The sequence below is a fragment of the Symphalangus syndactylus genome, chromosome Y, assembly GCF_028878055.3.
Source record: "Symphalangus syndactylus isolate Jambi chromosome Y, NHGRI_mSymSyn1-v2.1_pri, whole genome shotgun sequence".
Taxonomy (NCBI): domain Eukaryota; kingdom Metazoa; phylum Chordata; class Mammalia; order Primates; family Hylobatidae; genus Symphalangus; species Symphalangus syndactylus.
Window position 1 is genome coordinate 24,635,121 of NC_072448.2, and position 14,410 is coordinate 24,649,530.

Genomic DNA, 14,410 nt, shown 5'->3' on the forward strand with positions numbered 1-14,410 from the left:
AGGAAAATTCAGTCTCAGCTCAGCTAGGGATTTAGTCTTCCTAAACACATGGAAGGAAGTTCTCCATCTAAGCAGATTTCCCCAACGTGGAAAGGACCACAGCAAGGACACCTGAGCTCTCCAACAGATGTTCACCACCAAGGGATTCACATGTGGGTACACCTGTGTGGAAGTAAAGCTGTTGCTTATTCTGGGAGCCCAATCCGAGGCTGAGGGAGGGGGATGCGGGGATATTTCAGCATTGATGGAAGGTGGGCTTGTTAGCTGCGTGTCTGCTCCTCCTTCTTGTGTTTCTCCTGCTGCCCTAATCTTGCCTTGGCCATGAGGGAGATTGTGTTCACGCAGACCGGGCAGTGTGGGAACCAGATTGGCAAGAAGGTTGGCAGCCGGGGCTCTAAGGGCCCAGCCCGGGCCTGCCGGGTGGCCAGGGAAGGTGTTGGCAGTGGCGGGGTGGCGCCCCTGCATTGCGGCCCTTGGGATCCCTGCTGGTTACCCGGTGGAACTGGGCGGCTGGCGAGGCGGCCGGGGTGGACCCCAGGGACACGGCGGCCTAGGGATGGGGTTGTGGATTAGGGTGGGGGTCGGAGATGGGCAGGGGCGCCTCTGTGACTCAGCCTTAGCCTGTCTGGCCCCTCCCATCTCTGGCAGTTCTGGGAGGTGATCTCTGATGAACATGCCATCCACTCCACTGGCACCTAGCACAGGGACAGCCACCTGCAGCTGGAGTGCATCAATGTGTACTACAACGAGGCCAGCAGTGAGAACCCCGTCCTTCCCCCACCGCCCTGCTGGGAATGGGGCCCTCCCCTCACTCATGCCTTCCCGCCCCACTCAGGTGGCAGGTACGTGCCCCGCGCTGTGCTCGTGGATCTGGAGACGGGCAACAAGGACTGTGTGCTCTCGTGGCCCTTCGGGCAGATCTTCAGGCCAGACAACTTCATCTTCGGCGAGCTGCGGTGGAGGGCTGGGGTGCGGCTTCTTAGCCAGGGCAGCTCAAAATCTAGGAGTACCCCAAGGTCATCGCTGTGGGAACTGTGAAGCCCGGGACCCTGAAAACCTCCTATCCTCTGAGTTGAGTCGCTCAATCTGCCACTTCTAGGCGGGCTTTGGGAGGAAGTCCCAGGCATCTCAAGGTGAGGAGCTACTGATGTAAACTCCCTGCAGGTAGCTGGGCTAGGGCCATGGCTACGCCTTCCCTGAAAATGGGCAGGAGCTGCCTGCAGCGAGGTCTGTTAGCCTGTCTCAGGTTTGACTCCTGACTTAATTCCTAACAGGGGAAGCTACTGTCCTGCAACTCTTGGGGAGGGGATTTCATTTGCTCCACCTGCAGGGCGAATGGTGCTTTCGCCTCACCCGTGACACTTGGCCCTTTTTGCTCTATGGTGGTGACCACCGCTGACCGTATACCTGGCCATCGAGTGACTGGCTGTACTGTCTTACAGGTCAAAGTGGGGCCAGAAACAACTGGGCCAAGGGATACTATACAGAAAGCGTGGAGCTGATGGAGTCAGTGAAGGAAGTTGTCAGAAAGGAGGCTGAGAGCTGTGACTGCCTGCAGGGTTTCCAGCTGACCTACTCCGTGGGTGGGGGGACTGGGTCTGGGATGGATACCCTTCTCATTAATAAGATCTAGGTGGAGTATCCAGACAGAATGATAAACACATTTAGTATTCTGCCCTCGCCCAAGGTGTCAGACACCGTGGTAGAGCCCTATAATGCCATCCTCTCAGTCCACCAGCTCATAGAAAATGTGGATGAGACCTTTTGCATAGATAATGAAGCGCTATATGACATATGTTCCAGGACCCTAGAACTGCCTGCATCCACCTATGGTGACCTGAACCACCTGGTGTCTGTTACCATGAGTGGGGTCACCATGTGCCTGCGCTTCCCAGGCCAGCTGAATGCTGACCTGCAGAAGCTGGCTGTGAATATGGTCCCATTTCCCCGACTGCATTTCTTCATGCCTGGCTTTGCCCCACTGACCAGCCAGGGCAGCCAGCAGTTAGAAGAAATACTACCAGGCTTTCTTTCCCATTATCCTCAACTCCCACTTTACCCCCTCAAGTTTACCTACCTCAGAGAGAAAGAGGAGCTTGCCTGGTTAATGAGAGCCCGAAATTATTTGAGCCAGGTCACTGTGTAAAGGTCATACTGCTTCCATCTCCTTGTGCATCACTTGTGCAGCTCATATATTTCATAATTCCTGTACACAGGGAGCTGTGTTACCCTCCTAGCCTTCTTTCTTGGTTTGATACATGCCTGAGAGCATGTGGGAACACTTAAAGTCTAGGCTCATGGGAGGACTGTTCTGCCAGCCCAGCTCATCTCTCCAGCTCAGCCCGCATGCGTGCCTTCCTCCATCTGATTCCAGAGTGGGGGATGGGAGGTCTCACATTAACCTCAAGTTTATGTAACTTTCCACCTCTGCTTTCCCAGACTGCCCCTGCTGTGGGACTTGTAAGGAGACTTGTGAAGTCAGTATCTACTTTTCTTGTGGGGTTGTTTATAAATTATTCCCCTGGAGGGGAATAAATGTTAGAGGTACTCCACACCCCTAACATACAAACATCTAAGACTGGCCCTTTTTTGGTGGTAAAATATATATATAACATAAAACTTACCATTTTAACCATGTTCAAATGTACAGTTCCGTGGCATCCGGTATATTCAGTGTTGTCCAACAATCGAATTTATCTAATTTATGCATATCTACGACTTCTTTATCATCCTAAACTGAAACACCATACCCATGAAGAAGTCATTGAACAGAAGACTGATGTATTTGACTCCATAAAAATTAAAACTTTGTATGAGAGAAAAATGCCTCAAAGTCAAAAGTCAACAGACTAGGGAAATAGATCTGCAACATACATGATGGGCAAAAAGCTAATTTGGGATATATAGATAGATAGATAGATATACACATAGATATAGATATATGTAAATATCCATTTTTAACACCATTAAAAAAAATACTGTCCTTTCCCCTTTGAATAGTGTTGACTCCCTTGTTGAAAACCATGACCGTATTTTTTGGTTCTTTATTTCTATTGCATTGGTCTTTCTGGCTGTCTCTACGCTGCTACAGCATTGTTTTGGGTACTGAAGCATTGCAGTAAGTTTGAAACCAGAGGTGTTAGTCCTCTAACTTTGTTAGTTTTTAAGATTGATTTGGCTACTTGGGTTTTTTTGAGATTTCATCTGAGTTTTAGAATAAGTTTTTCTACTTTTGCAAATATTGGAATTTTTATAGTGATTTTATTGAATCTGTAGACGACTATAGATAACAACGTCACCTTGACAAGGTTTTGTCTTCCAGTCCATAAACACATGATGTCTTTTCATTTATTTGTGTCATCTTTAATACTTTCATGCCATGTTTATAGGTTTTGCTGTACAGGTTTTTCATTTCCTTGGTTAAGTGGGTTTCTAAGTATTTTATTATTTTGATGCTATCATACATGATACTGTTGTCTTGATTTCTTTTTCAAATAGTTTATTTTTATTGTAGAAATACAACTGATTTTTGTGTATTGATTTTGTATCCTGCAGCTTTGCTGAATTTTATTTATTGCATCTGACAGTTTATTTCACAGAAACTAAAATATTTTTAATATAAAAGTTTATGTCATCTGCACACAGATGATTTTACTTTCCAAAAAATTGGAATATCTTTTATTCTTTTACTCACCTTATTGTTTTAAGTAACTAGAACCTTCAGTACTCTATTAAATAGAAGTAGTAAAAGCAGGCATCCTTGTTTTCACTCTTAGGGTAAAAGCTTTCAGTCTTTCACCATGTTAACTGTGGGTTTTTTTTTGTTTGTTTGTTTTTTGTATAACATTATGTTAAGGTGTTTTCTTTCTTTTTATAGTTTATTAAGTATATTTTATCATGAATGTGGGTTAAATTTTGACAAATGCTTTTTCTTCTTTGATTAAGATGATCACATGAGAGCTTTTTCCTTATGTTAATGTGATATGCTGATTTTCATGTGTTGGAACACACTTTTATTTCAGGAGTCAATTATACTCATTCATAGTGTATAATCCTTTTATATACGCTAAGGTTGAGTTGCTGGTATTTTGTTCAGGATTTTTGCATCAACATTTATAAGGGATTGTTCGTAGTTTTCTTATGGTGAATTTGTCTGGCTTGGTGTCAGGGTAATACTGGCTTCATAGAGTACGTTAGAAAACATTACTTCCTCTTCAACGTCTTGAAAAAGTTTGAGAAAAAGTGGTGTTAATTCTGCTTTAAACATTAGGTAGAATTCAACAGTGAATCCATCTGGTCCAGGCTTTTCTTTGTTGCTGAGTTTTTGATTACTGAGGCAATCTTCCTGCTGAATCTCCTTCTTGAATAGATTTATTCAACTTTTCTGATTCAGTCTTAGTAGGTATTTTGTTTCTAGGAATTTTTTCATTTTATTTAGGCTATTCAATATTTTAGTGTATAGTTCCTTATGGTACTCTCCTACATCCCTTTTTACTCCAAAAATTTGATAATAATGTACTCATTTTATTTTTGAGTTTACTAATTTGAGTATTCCCTTTTTTTCTTAGTCAATCTGGATAAAATTTTGTCAGTTTTGATCTTTTTCAGAGAACAAACTCGGTTTTGTTGATTTTTGATATTGTTTTTCTATTGTCTATTCCACTTATTTCCACTGCTAACTTTATCATTTTTTAAATTTTGATAGCTTTTACTTCTCCCTCTCTAATAGTCCTTCTTTTTCCCTGTTTTTAGTTCCTTAGGAGTAAAGTTGTTGATTTGGTATCTTATTTTTTATAATCATTTATATCTATAAATTTTTCCCTTATGGTACTGTTTCTGATGTATCTCTTAACTTCAGATATTTCATAGTTTTAATTTGTCTCTAGATGTTTTCTATTTTCTCTTGTGATTTCTTCTTTTATCCATCCTTCAGTGTTTAATATCTGTATTTTTAGACATAAAATGTGTAACCTACAAAATTTTCTTGATTTGTTACAGTTTTATTTGTTGTAAGTTTTTATTTCAGAATTAAGCATGTGTATCAACATTTGTTACGTTCTCATAAATTTTGTAATACATGGAGATTCCTGGTGCACATATGTAAGTCTCTACATGAACATTATTTTGAAGCACTTAAACTTCTGTTTTGATATTTCAAAGGTCTAAATGAAATTGAGATTTTGGTTTCTGAGATGAAATCATGGTAGGTGACTGAGAAATGCTTAAAAATTAGCCAAAACTTAAAATTAAATAGAAGTTTAGCTTCAAGATTCAACCTGAATAAGTCGCCCTGTATTGCTGGTAATAAAAAATAAGTCTTTAATGGTATAAAAGCAAACTTCAGAGATTTTTTTTCCCAGTTGACATCTAAATTAAAAGCTCTAAAAAATTTTTATTGCCTTATTCATTTTTTACTTTAGAATTCTAATTTTTTCTGGTTAAAATTTTTCCAAACAGATTCCTGTGTATTTGGAAGACAAATAATTTTTTATTTGAAATGCTTAAGCATTTAAGTAAGGCCATGAAACCTTCTTGAACTTGTGGGAATCCATGAGAAAATCTGACATTATGTTCTATTCTCTTGGAAGATAGAAATATTGTTTGACTTCTGTTTCGCTGACAAGAAATGTGGTCCTGAGCAAGGCTACCTGGGACAATGATCTCACACACGGAAAACGCTGGAGCCCGTCTGTTTCCAATCTGCTGTTTCCCAAAAATTAGGGAAGTTCAGTTTTCCCTTTGGTACTCTCTGTTTCTACCAATCCCAATGCCAGGGCTGTCCTGCTTCTACAAGTGACAACGACGAATATAGGCCTGAAGAAAGATGAGCTGATTGCATTCCCAGCTTATTACCTCTCCTTGGGGGCCTTATTTAACATACATGGATTCAATTCATAGACTCAGCTGGGTGAGGATCTATTATTCAGCTACATCAGAAGTGACTGCTTAAGACTCAGGTGTGTGGTGAAATGAGGCAGAATTTTCTCAATGGAGTGTTAGGAGAATTTTCTCCTCATAATTACCATCTTACTATCACTAAATCATAGCTAAAATGAGGAAATTATTCAAGAAGAAATAGAAATGTAATCTTATGAGGCCATAAATTTAGAGATTTGTGAAGAGCTCTTCATAATTTTAAGGTGTTCTCTTTGAGCTGAGATTATAGTTGATATTTCATTATAATATATTTGCTGTTCTAGACTTTATGCATTTGTGTAAAGTTTTCTTTGTTGTACTTTAAGTTCTGTCATACATGGGCAGAGCATGCAGGTTTGTTACATAGTTATACACGTGCCATGGTGGTTTGCTGCACCCATCCACCCATCATCTACATAGGTATTCCTCCTAACACTATTCCTCCCCTAGCCTCCCACCCCATGACAGGGCCCAGTGAGTGATATTCCCCTCCCTGTGTCCATGTGTTCTCATTGTTCAACTCCCACTTATGAGTGAGAGCATGTAGTGTTTGGTTTTCTTTTCTTTTTTCTTTTTCTTTCTCTCTCTTTTTTTTTTTTTTTTGAGATAAAGTTTCACTCTTGTTGCCCAGGTTGGAGTGCAATGGCATGATCTCTGCTCACCACAATCTCTGCCTCCTGAGTTCAAGTGATTCTCCTGCCTCAGCCTCCTAAGTAGCTAGGATTACAGGTATGTGCCAATATGCCTGGTTAATTGTTTGTAATTTTAGTAGAGACGGTGTTTCTCCATGTTGGTTAGGCTGATCTCAAACTCCCCACATCAGCTTCCCAAAGTTCTGAGACTACAGGCATGAGTCACTGCTTCTGACCTGGTTTTCTTTTCTTGTGTTAGTTTGCTGAGAATGATGGTTTCTGGCTTCATCCATCTCCCTGGAAAGGATATAAATGCATAATATTCCATGCTGTATATGCGCCATATTTTCTTTATCCCGTTTATCATTAATGGGCATTTGGCTTGGTTCCAAGTCTTTGCTATTTTGAACACTGGAGAAATAAACATACAGTGAATGTGTCTTTATATTATAATAATTTATAATGCTTTGGGTATATACCCCATAATGGGATTGCTGGGTCAGATGGTATTTCTTGTTCTATATCTTTGAGGAATTTTCACACTGTCTTGTCTTCCACAATGACTGAACTAATTTACACTCCTACCAACAGTGTAAAAGCATTCCTATTTCTCCACAGCCTCGTCAACATCTACTGTTTCCTGACTTTTTAATAATCACCATTCTAACTGGTGTGAGATGGTATCTCATTGTGGTTATGATTTGCATTGATCTAATGACCAGTGATGATGAGCTTTTTTTCATATGTTTGATGTCCGCATAAATGTCTTCTTTTGAGAAGTGTCTGTTCATTTCCTTTGCCCACTTTTTGATGGGGTTGTTTTTTTCTTGTAAATTTTTTTAAGTTCTTTGTAGATTCTGGATATTAGCCCTTTGTCAGACAGATAGATTGCAAAAATTTTCTCCCAATCTGTAGGTTGTCTGTTAACTCTGATGATAGTTTATTTTGCTGTGCAGAAGCTCTTTAGTTTAATTAGATCCCATTTGTCAATTTGGGCTTTTGTTACCATTGCTTTTGGTGTTTTAGTCATAAAGTCTTTGCCCATGCGTATGTCCTGAATGTTATTGCCTATGTTTTCTTCTAGGGTTTTTATGGTTTTAGGTCTTATGTTTAAGTCTTTGTTCCATCTTGAGTTATTTTTTGTATAAGGTATAAGGAAGATGTCAAGTTTCAGTTTCTGCATATGGCTAGCCAGTTTTCCCAACATGATTTATTAAATAAGGAACCCTTTCCCCATTGCTTGTGTTTGTCAGGTTTGTCAAAGATCAGATGGTTGTACTTGTATGGTCTTATTTCAGAGTTCTCTATTCTGTTTCATTGGTCTACGTGTCTCTTTTTGTACCAGTACCATGCTGTTTTGGTTACTGCAGCCTTATAGTGTAGTTTGAAGTTGGGTAGTGTGATGCCTCCAGCTTTGTTCTTTTTGCTTAGAATTATCTTGGCAATTTGGGCTCTTTTTGGTTCATGAGAATTTTAAAATAGTTTCTTCTAATTCTGTGCAGAATGTCATTGGTAGTTTAATGGGAATAACATTGAATTCTTTTATAAATTACTTTGGACAGTATGGCCATTTTCAGGAATTAATTCTTCCCTATCCATGGGAATGGAATTCTTCTCCATTTGTTTGTGTCCCATCTGATTTCTTTGAGCAGTGGTTTGTAGTCCTCCTTGAAGAGGTTCTTCACTTTGCTTGTTAACTGTATTCCTATCTATTTCATTCTCTTTGTAGCAATTGTGAATGAAGTTCATTCACGATTTGGCTCTCTACTTGCCTGTTGTTGGTGTATAGTAATACTAACAATTTTTGCACACTGATTTTGTATCCTGAGATTCTGTTGATGTGGTTTATCAGCTTAAGAAGCTTTTGGGCTGAGATGCTGGGGTTTTCTAGATATAGGATCATGTCATCTGCAAACAAACAGAGTATGACTTCCTCCCTTCCTACTTAAATACCTTTATTTCTTTCTCCTGACTGATTGCCCTGGCTAGAAATTCCAGTACTATGTTGAATAGGAGTGGTGAGAGAGGCCATCCTTGTCTTGTGCCAGTTTTCAAGGGGAATGCTTCCAGCTTTCGCTCATTCAGTATGATATTGACTGTGGGTTTGTCATATATAGCTCTTATTATTTTGAGGTGTGATCTTTCAAAAGCTAGTTTATTCAGAGTTTTTAACATGAAGGGATGTTGAATTTTATTGAAGGCCTTTTCTACATCTATTGAGATAATCATATTGTTTTCTGTTTAGTTCTGTTTATGTGATGAATTACATTTATAGATTTGCCTGTGTTGAACCAACCTTGTTTCACAGGGATGAAGCCATCTTGATCATGGTGGGTCAAGGTACCCTTATCAGTCTTAAGTTCAGTCTTTTTACATAATCCCATATTTCTTGAAGGTTTTGTTGTTCACTCTTTTTTGTTCTTCTTTCTCTATTCTTCTCTTCCTGTCTTCTATCAGACAGATAGTTTTGAAGCTCTGAGATTCTTTCCTCCACTTGGCCTATTCTGCAAGTGGTAATTGTGGTTGCATTGTGAAGTTCTCATGGTGTGTTTTTCAGCTCCATCAGGTCAGTTATATTCCTCTCTAAAGTGAATATTCTGGTTATAAGCTACTGTGTTCTTTTATGATTTTTAGCTTCTTGCATTAGGTTAGGACGTGCTCCTTTAGCTCAGAGAAGTTTGTTATTACCCACCTCCTAAAGCCTACTTTTGTCAATTCAGCCATCTCAGCCTCAGGTCCGTTCTGTGCCCTTGCTGGGGATGTGTTGTTATCATTTAGAGGAGAAGAGGCATTCTGCCTTTTTGAGTTTTCAGCGTTTCTGTGTTGATGCTTTCTCATCTTTGTGGGCTTGTCTACCTTTGATCTTTGACATTGCTGACCTTTGAATGGAGTTTTTGTGGGGTCATTTTTGTTGATGTTGTTTTTGCTTTCTGTTTGATTTTAACAGACCACTCTTCCCTAGGACTAGGGCTGCTGTGGTTTTTGAGGGTCCACTCTGGACCATAGTCTCCTCAGTCTCTCCTGCATCTGGAGGTATCACGAGTGAAGGCTGCAAAACAGCAAAGATGGCAACCTGATCCTTCCTCTGGGAGCACCAGTCCAAGGGGGTACTGACTTGATGCCAGCTGGAAGGCTCCTGTAGGAGGTGTCTTGAGACCCCTGTTGGGAGGTCTCACCCAGTCAGGAGGAACAGGATCGGGGACTGCTTAAGGAAGCAGTCTGACTGCCTTTTGGCAGAGCAGATGTGCTGTGCTGACCCCCAGGAGTCTCCAGAGCCAGCAAGCTGGAAAGGCTCAGTCGGCTGAACTGGGGAGACAGCAGCTACCCCTCTCCCTGGGGACTTCATCCCAGGGAGAAATCAGAGTTCTGTCCATAGAACTCTGGCTGGAGTTGCTAAAATTCCAATCAGGAAGCTCTGTCCAGTGGGGAGGGATGGATTTTGGTCTCACTTAAAGAAGCAGCCTGGGCATGATCAGTTACAACAGCTATGCTGTGTTATAGGGGACTCCTCCTGGTCCCTGGTGCCAGCAGGCTAGAGAGACCAACTCAAACCACAGATAGAGCGGCTGCCCCTCCCCCTGGGAACTTGGTCCACCTCTGGCTGTCTCCAGCCTGCTGCTGCTGGCCAGCTGGAATTCCAAGCCAATGGGTCTTGTAAGGTGTTGTGGGAGTGGGGCCTCAGAATGATGTCATTTGGCTCTCTGGATCCAGCATGCTTCCTAGGGGAATGCACGGATGTATCTCCCACTTTGCTGGAATTCTCAGGGCAGAGTATGCAAAACTCCCTGGTTTCCATGCTCCCAGTGAGCCAGTGAGCACTCCACCAAGACCCCCACACAGCTCTGTGCTTCAGACCCAAGGCCATGGTGGCTGAGCTCATGAGGGGACCTCCTGATTTGCAGGTTGCAAAGATCTATGGGAGAAGCATGGCTTCCCAGAGTCACACAATCACTCATGGACTCCCTTGCCTGCGAGTGGGGGCTTGGATAGCTCTGTGCAACACCTGGGTGGGCCATTGCCCCACTTGCTTTTCCTGACTTTCTGTGAGTCGAGCTCTCTGCCTAGTCAGTCCCAATGCAAGAACCTGAATACCTCAATTGAAGGTGCAGAATTCACTCGCAGTTTTCATTGTTCTCTGTGAGAGCCACGGGCCACAGCTGCTTCTAATTGGCCAGCCTGACCCCATCTAAAGTATGATTTCTTAATACATGAGATGTTTTAAATATGTAAAAATAATGATATTTATCACAAATAATATTTTATATCAATGTGATATAAGAATTGCTAACAAATCAATTCGTTTTTGGTTACCACAGAGCTATCTGGAAATGTAACGTCTGCCATTTATAAAATTTTTGTAGAGTTAATAGAACTTTACTTGAAGGGAGCTTGGCAATATGCATCATGACTTCAAGCACTGCCAGTGAAGTTGTGGAGTTTGAAGTGGTACTCACATCTTGTTACTGGTATTATAAATTCATACAAACTTTATCAATTGTGATTAAACAATATATACCAAAATTATAAATGGAAATACTCTCTGATTCAGCAATTTCATTTCCAGAAATTTACCCTACAGACATACTCATGATGCCTGGAATTATGTATGAATGGGAGAAAGTATTATACCACATTTTTAATTAACAAAAGTCTGGAAATCACCTTAATGTTTATCAATCACATTAATGATTATCACCTTACTGTTTATTGAAATTATGGTTATTCATATGATAGAATACTATGCAGCTATTTAAAACAGTAAATTTTAAAATGATGTTCAAAAATGATGTCCAAGATATGTTACAAAGTAAAAAACCTGGGTGCAGGGCTATGTGTCTGATATGCCTCCATTCCTGTAAAATCAGAGTATATATAAATGCATAGAGTATCTCTATTGACTGGTAACTGTTACAAAATTCAAAGTTAATGCAGGTAAGATCTTTCTTTTTTAATGCTAAAACTCCAAGGAACTGCACAACATTTGAGGATTTCCAACACCTGCCAGTCTACCTTTGAACCTACAGATTTTAGGAAATGAGGCTCTTGAGAAATCAAGCATTAATATTCCTAGCTACAGTTGTTTGGGACATAATTAGAATGATCCATTCTTTGAAAGTCTGTAAAATTTGCTCATACAACCATCTGGGCCTAGTCCTTCCTTTGTGAAATATTTTATTTTACTAGAGATTTTATGTTCTTCATGTTATAGTACTTCTTAGATTTTCTATTTCTTCTTGATTCTTGAGTCAATTTTGGTACCACTTAATACCTCACAGGGTTCTTGGGCTCAGAACGCATCAGTCAAAGAAAGAGAGAAGAAAGGAAGGCAGGAAGGAGGGAGGAAGAAAGGAAGGAAGGAGGGAAGGAAGGAAGGGGATGAAGAAGGAAAGAGAAGGAAGGAAAGAATGAGAGAAGGAAGGATGGAGAGAGAGAAAGATGGAAAGAAAGAAAGAAGGAAATGAGAGAAAGAAGAGAGGAAGGAAGGAATTAGGGAGAGAAAGAGAGAAAGAGAAGGAAAGAAACAAGGAAGCAGGGAGGGAGAGTAAGAGGAAGGGAGAGAAAACGAAGGAAGGAGAGTGGGAGGGAAGGGAGAGAGGGAGGGAGGGAAGAAAGGGAGAGAGAGAGGGAGGGAAAGAAAGAAAGAGAGGAAGGTGAAAGGTGCGGACGGGAAGGGAAGAGGAGCCAGTCACAGGCTACAGGCTGCTTGTGCACTCTTTCACTTGACCCAGGTAGTTCTGCCTTTTAAATATTCCACCTTCTACTAGGAGTTACACTGTTCAGTATTCATTCCTCAGAGCATTCAAAGGTCTGTGTGTGCTCTGCCATGATGGAGCATGGCTTCAGCTCTCAAACACAACTCTCAGCCAAAATATTCATGACTGGTCCCTCCCATATACTCATCAGTCCCCCATGCTATGGTCTTCACGTGTCCCCCAGAGGGAGACAGCAAGCCCTAAGTCAATGATATCAACCCTGTGGATCAGTACCCTCCATGCAATGGGGCATCTTAACCCATTTTGTGCTGCTATAACAGAATACCATAGACTAGGGAATCTATAAAGAAAATAAATTTATTTCTTACAGTTCTGGAGGCTAGGAAGTCCAAGGATGAGGGTTCTGCATCTGGTGAGGGCCTTCTTGCTGTGTCATCTCATGGCTGAAGGCAGAAAAGCAAGAGTTTGAGAAAGAAACAGAGCAAAACGGTCTGAACTTGCTTTTAATACAAGCCCACTCCCAAGATAACTAACCCACCCCCAAGATAACTAAGCTACTCTTGAGATAATGACATTAATCCATGCATGGGGCAGAATCTCATAACCTAATCACTCTTATTAGGCCCTACCTCTCCACACTGCCACATAGAGGATTAAGTTTCCTTTTTTTTTTTTTTTTTTTTTTGAGACGCAGTCTTGCTCTGTCGCCCAGGCTGGAGTGCAGTGGCGCAATCTCGGCTCACTGCAAGCTCCGCCTCCTGGGTTTACGCCATTCTCCTGCCTCAGCCTCTCCGAGTAGCTGGGACTACAGGCGCCCGCAACATCTCGACATGGAAACTAAAACTCAGCAGGGCCCATGTGATCTGAAAGTTCCTGAAAAGTTGCCCAGACTCCCACTTGTGCCTCTTGTGCAACCTGCACACAGTGACCTGTATTCTAGAGGGTCCACACAGAGCTGTCATTCCTTCTGCCAGACCCTGCGGGACTCACGCATTCTGGTGGCTTCCTGCCCCACAAAGGCAGCCAGACTCCAGCCATGCATCCCTGCACCAGCTGCTCATGGCCAGCTCCCTCCCCTGCACTCCAGCGGTTCACTCACCTGCACTACAGTGGCCAGCCTAGTGCTTGTGCAAAAGCTGCTGACTAGCTCCAGCCTGGCCAAATCCACAAACGTCTTTTATGTGGTGGCTGAACCACATTTTATGACATCTGAACCCCTTTCAAATCTGTGCTTCTTTGGGTACCTCCCTCTGCACTAGGGCACCAGGCAGAGTTGCTTTATATCTTACAGTGACTCTTTTTATCATAGTTGCAATCCTTTATACTACACTTCCCCATTAGAACCACTGTGTTATTTCTATCTCTTGATGGGACCCAGGCCGCTACATACCCTAACCTGTGCACAATGCACTTCATTAGTTCCTCACCATTGGTCCAAGATCACACTCAACCACCCCCCTCTGCCCCTGACTTTCTTTCCTTAAGTGAAACCCCTAAATGCACTCTTTGTACCCAAAGCTTCCCTGTTCTTCCTTCCCTATATTCTTGGCCAGACACAAAAATCTGATGCTCTGGCAAATGCAGAAATGGGGAGAAGGCAGGGGAATCTTTTCTCCTCCCTTAGGTAAGCACTGAAGTTAATGTCCTTCCATTGTGTGAGGAATAAAAAAGTGAGGCATAGAAAGCTGCCATGATTTGCCTGGACCCATGAAGCTCTCATGGCAGAAGTGGAACAAAGGTTTAATTGTCCCAAATATCAGTCCAGCTCCTATGCCTTCAGAACGTGCTGTGGAGGGAGACACCGGGGGACCCCACTCATGCTGAGCACTCAGGGGTACCCAGGTACTGAGAGTGGGGACGTGACAGGCTGAGTTGACTCAGTTCAGTCCTTCTACACCAAATTAGGATGGAAACCCTCACATAACAGAAGTGAAGAGAGGGAACAAAGCCAGGAACCATTAAGAGGCTGATGCCTGGAAGGCGTGGGCAGAATGACAGGGAGATTGGAGCAGGACAGATGCCCTAGATGGACACAAGGGGAAGGAAGCAGCCTCAGTGGCCAGATGGCACCCTTCCACTGCACGGAGGTTGGAGCATTGAGTTCCATCTAGTCCTTGTCAACTACATTCATTCTGCCTGGTGGCTCAA

General features: G+C 42.1%; 1 pseudogene; it reads left to right on the forward strand.

The window, feature by feature from the left end:
- Positions 1–321: 321 nt before the first annotated feature.
- On the forward strand, positions 322–9,924 carry LOC129476729 (tubulin beta-8 chain-like; annotated as a pseudogene).
- The last annotated feature ends 4,486 nt before the right edge of the window (positions 9,925–14,410 follow it).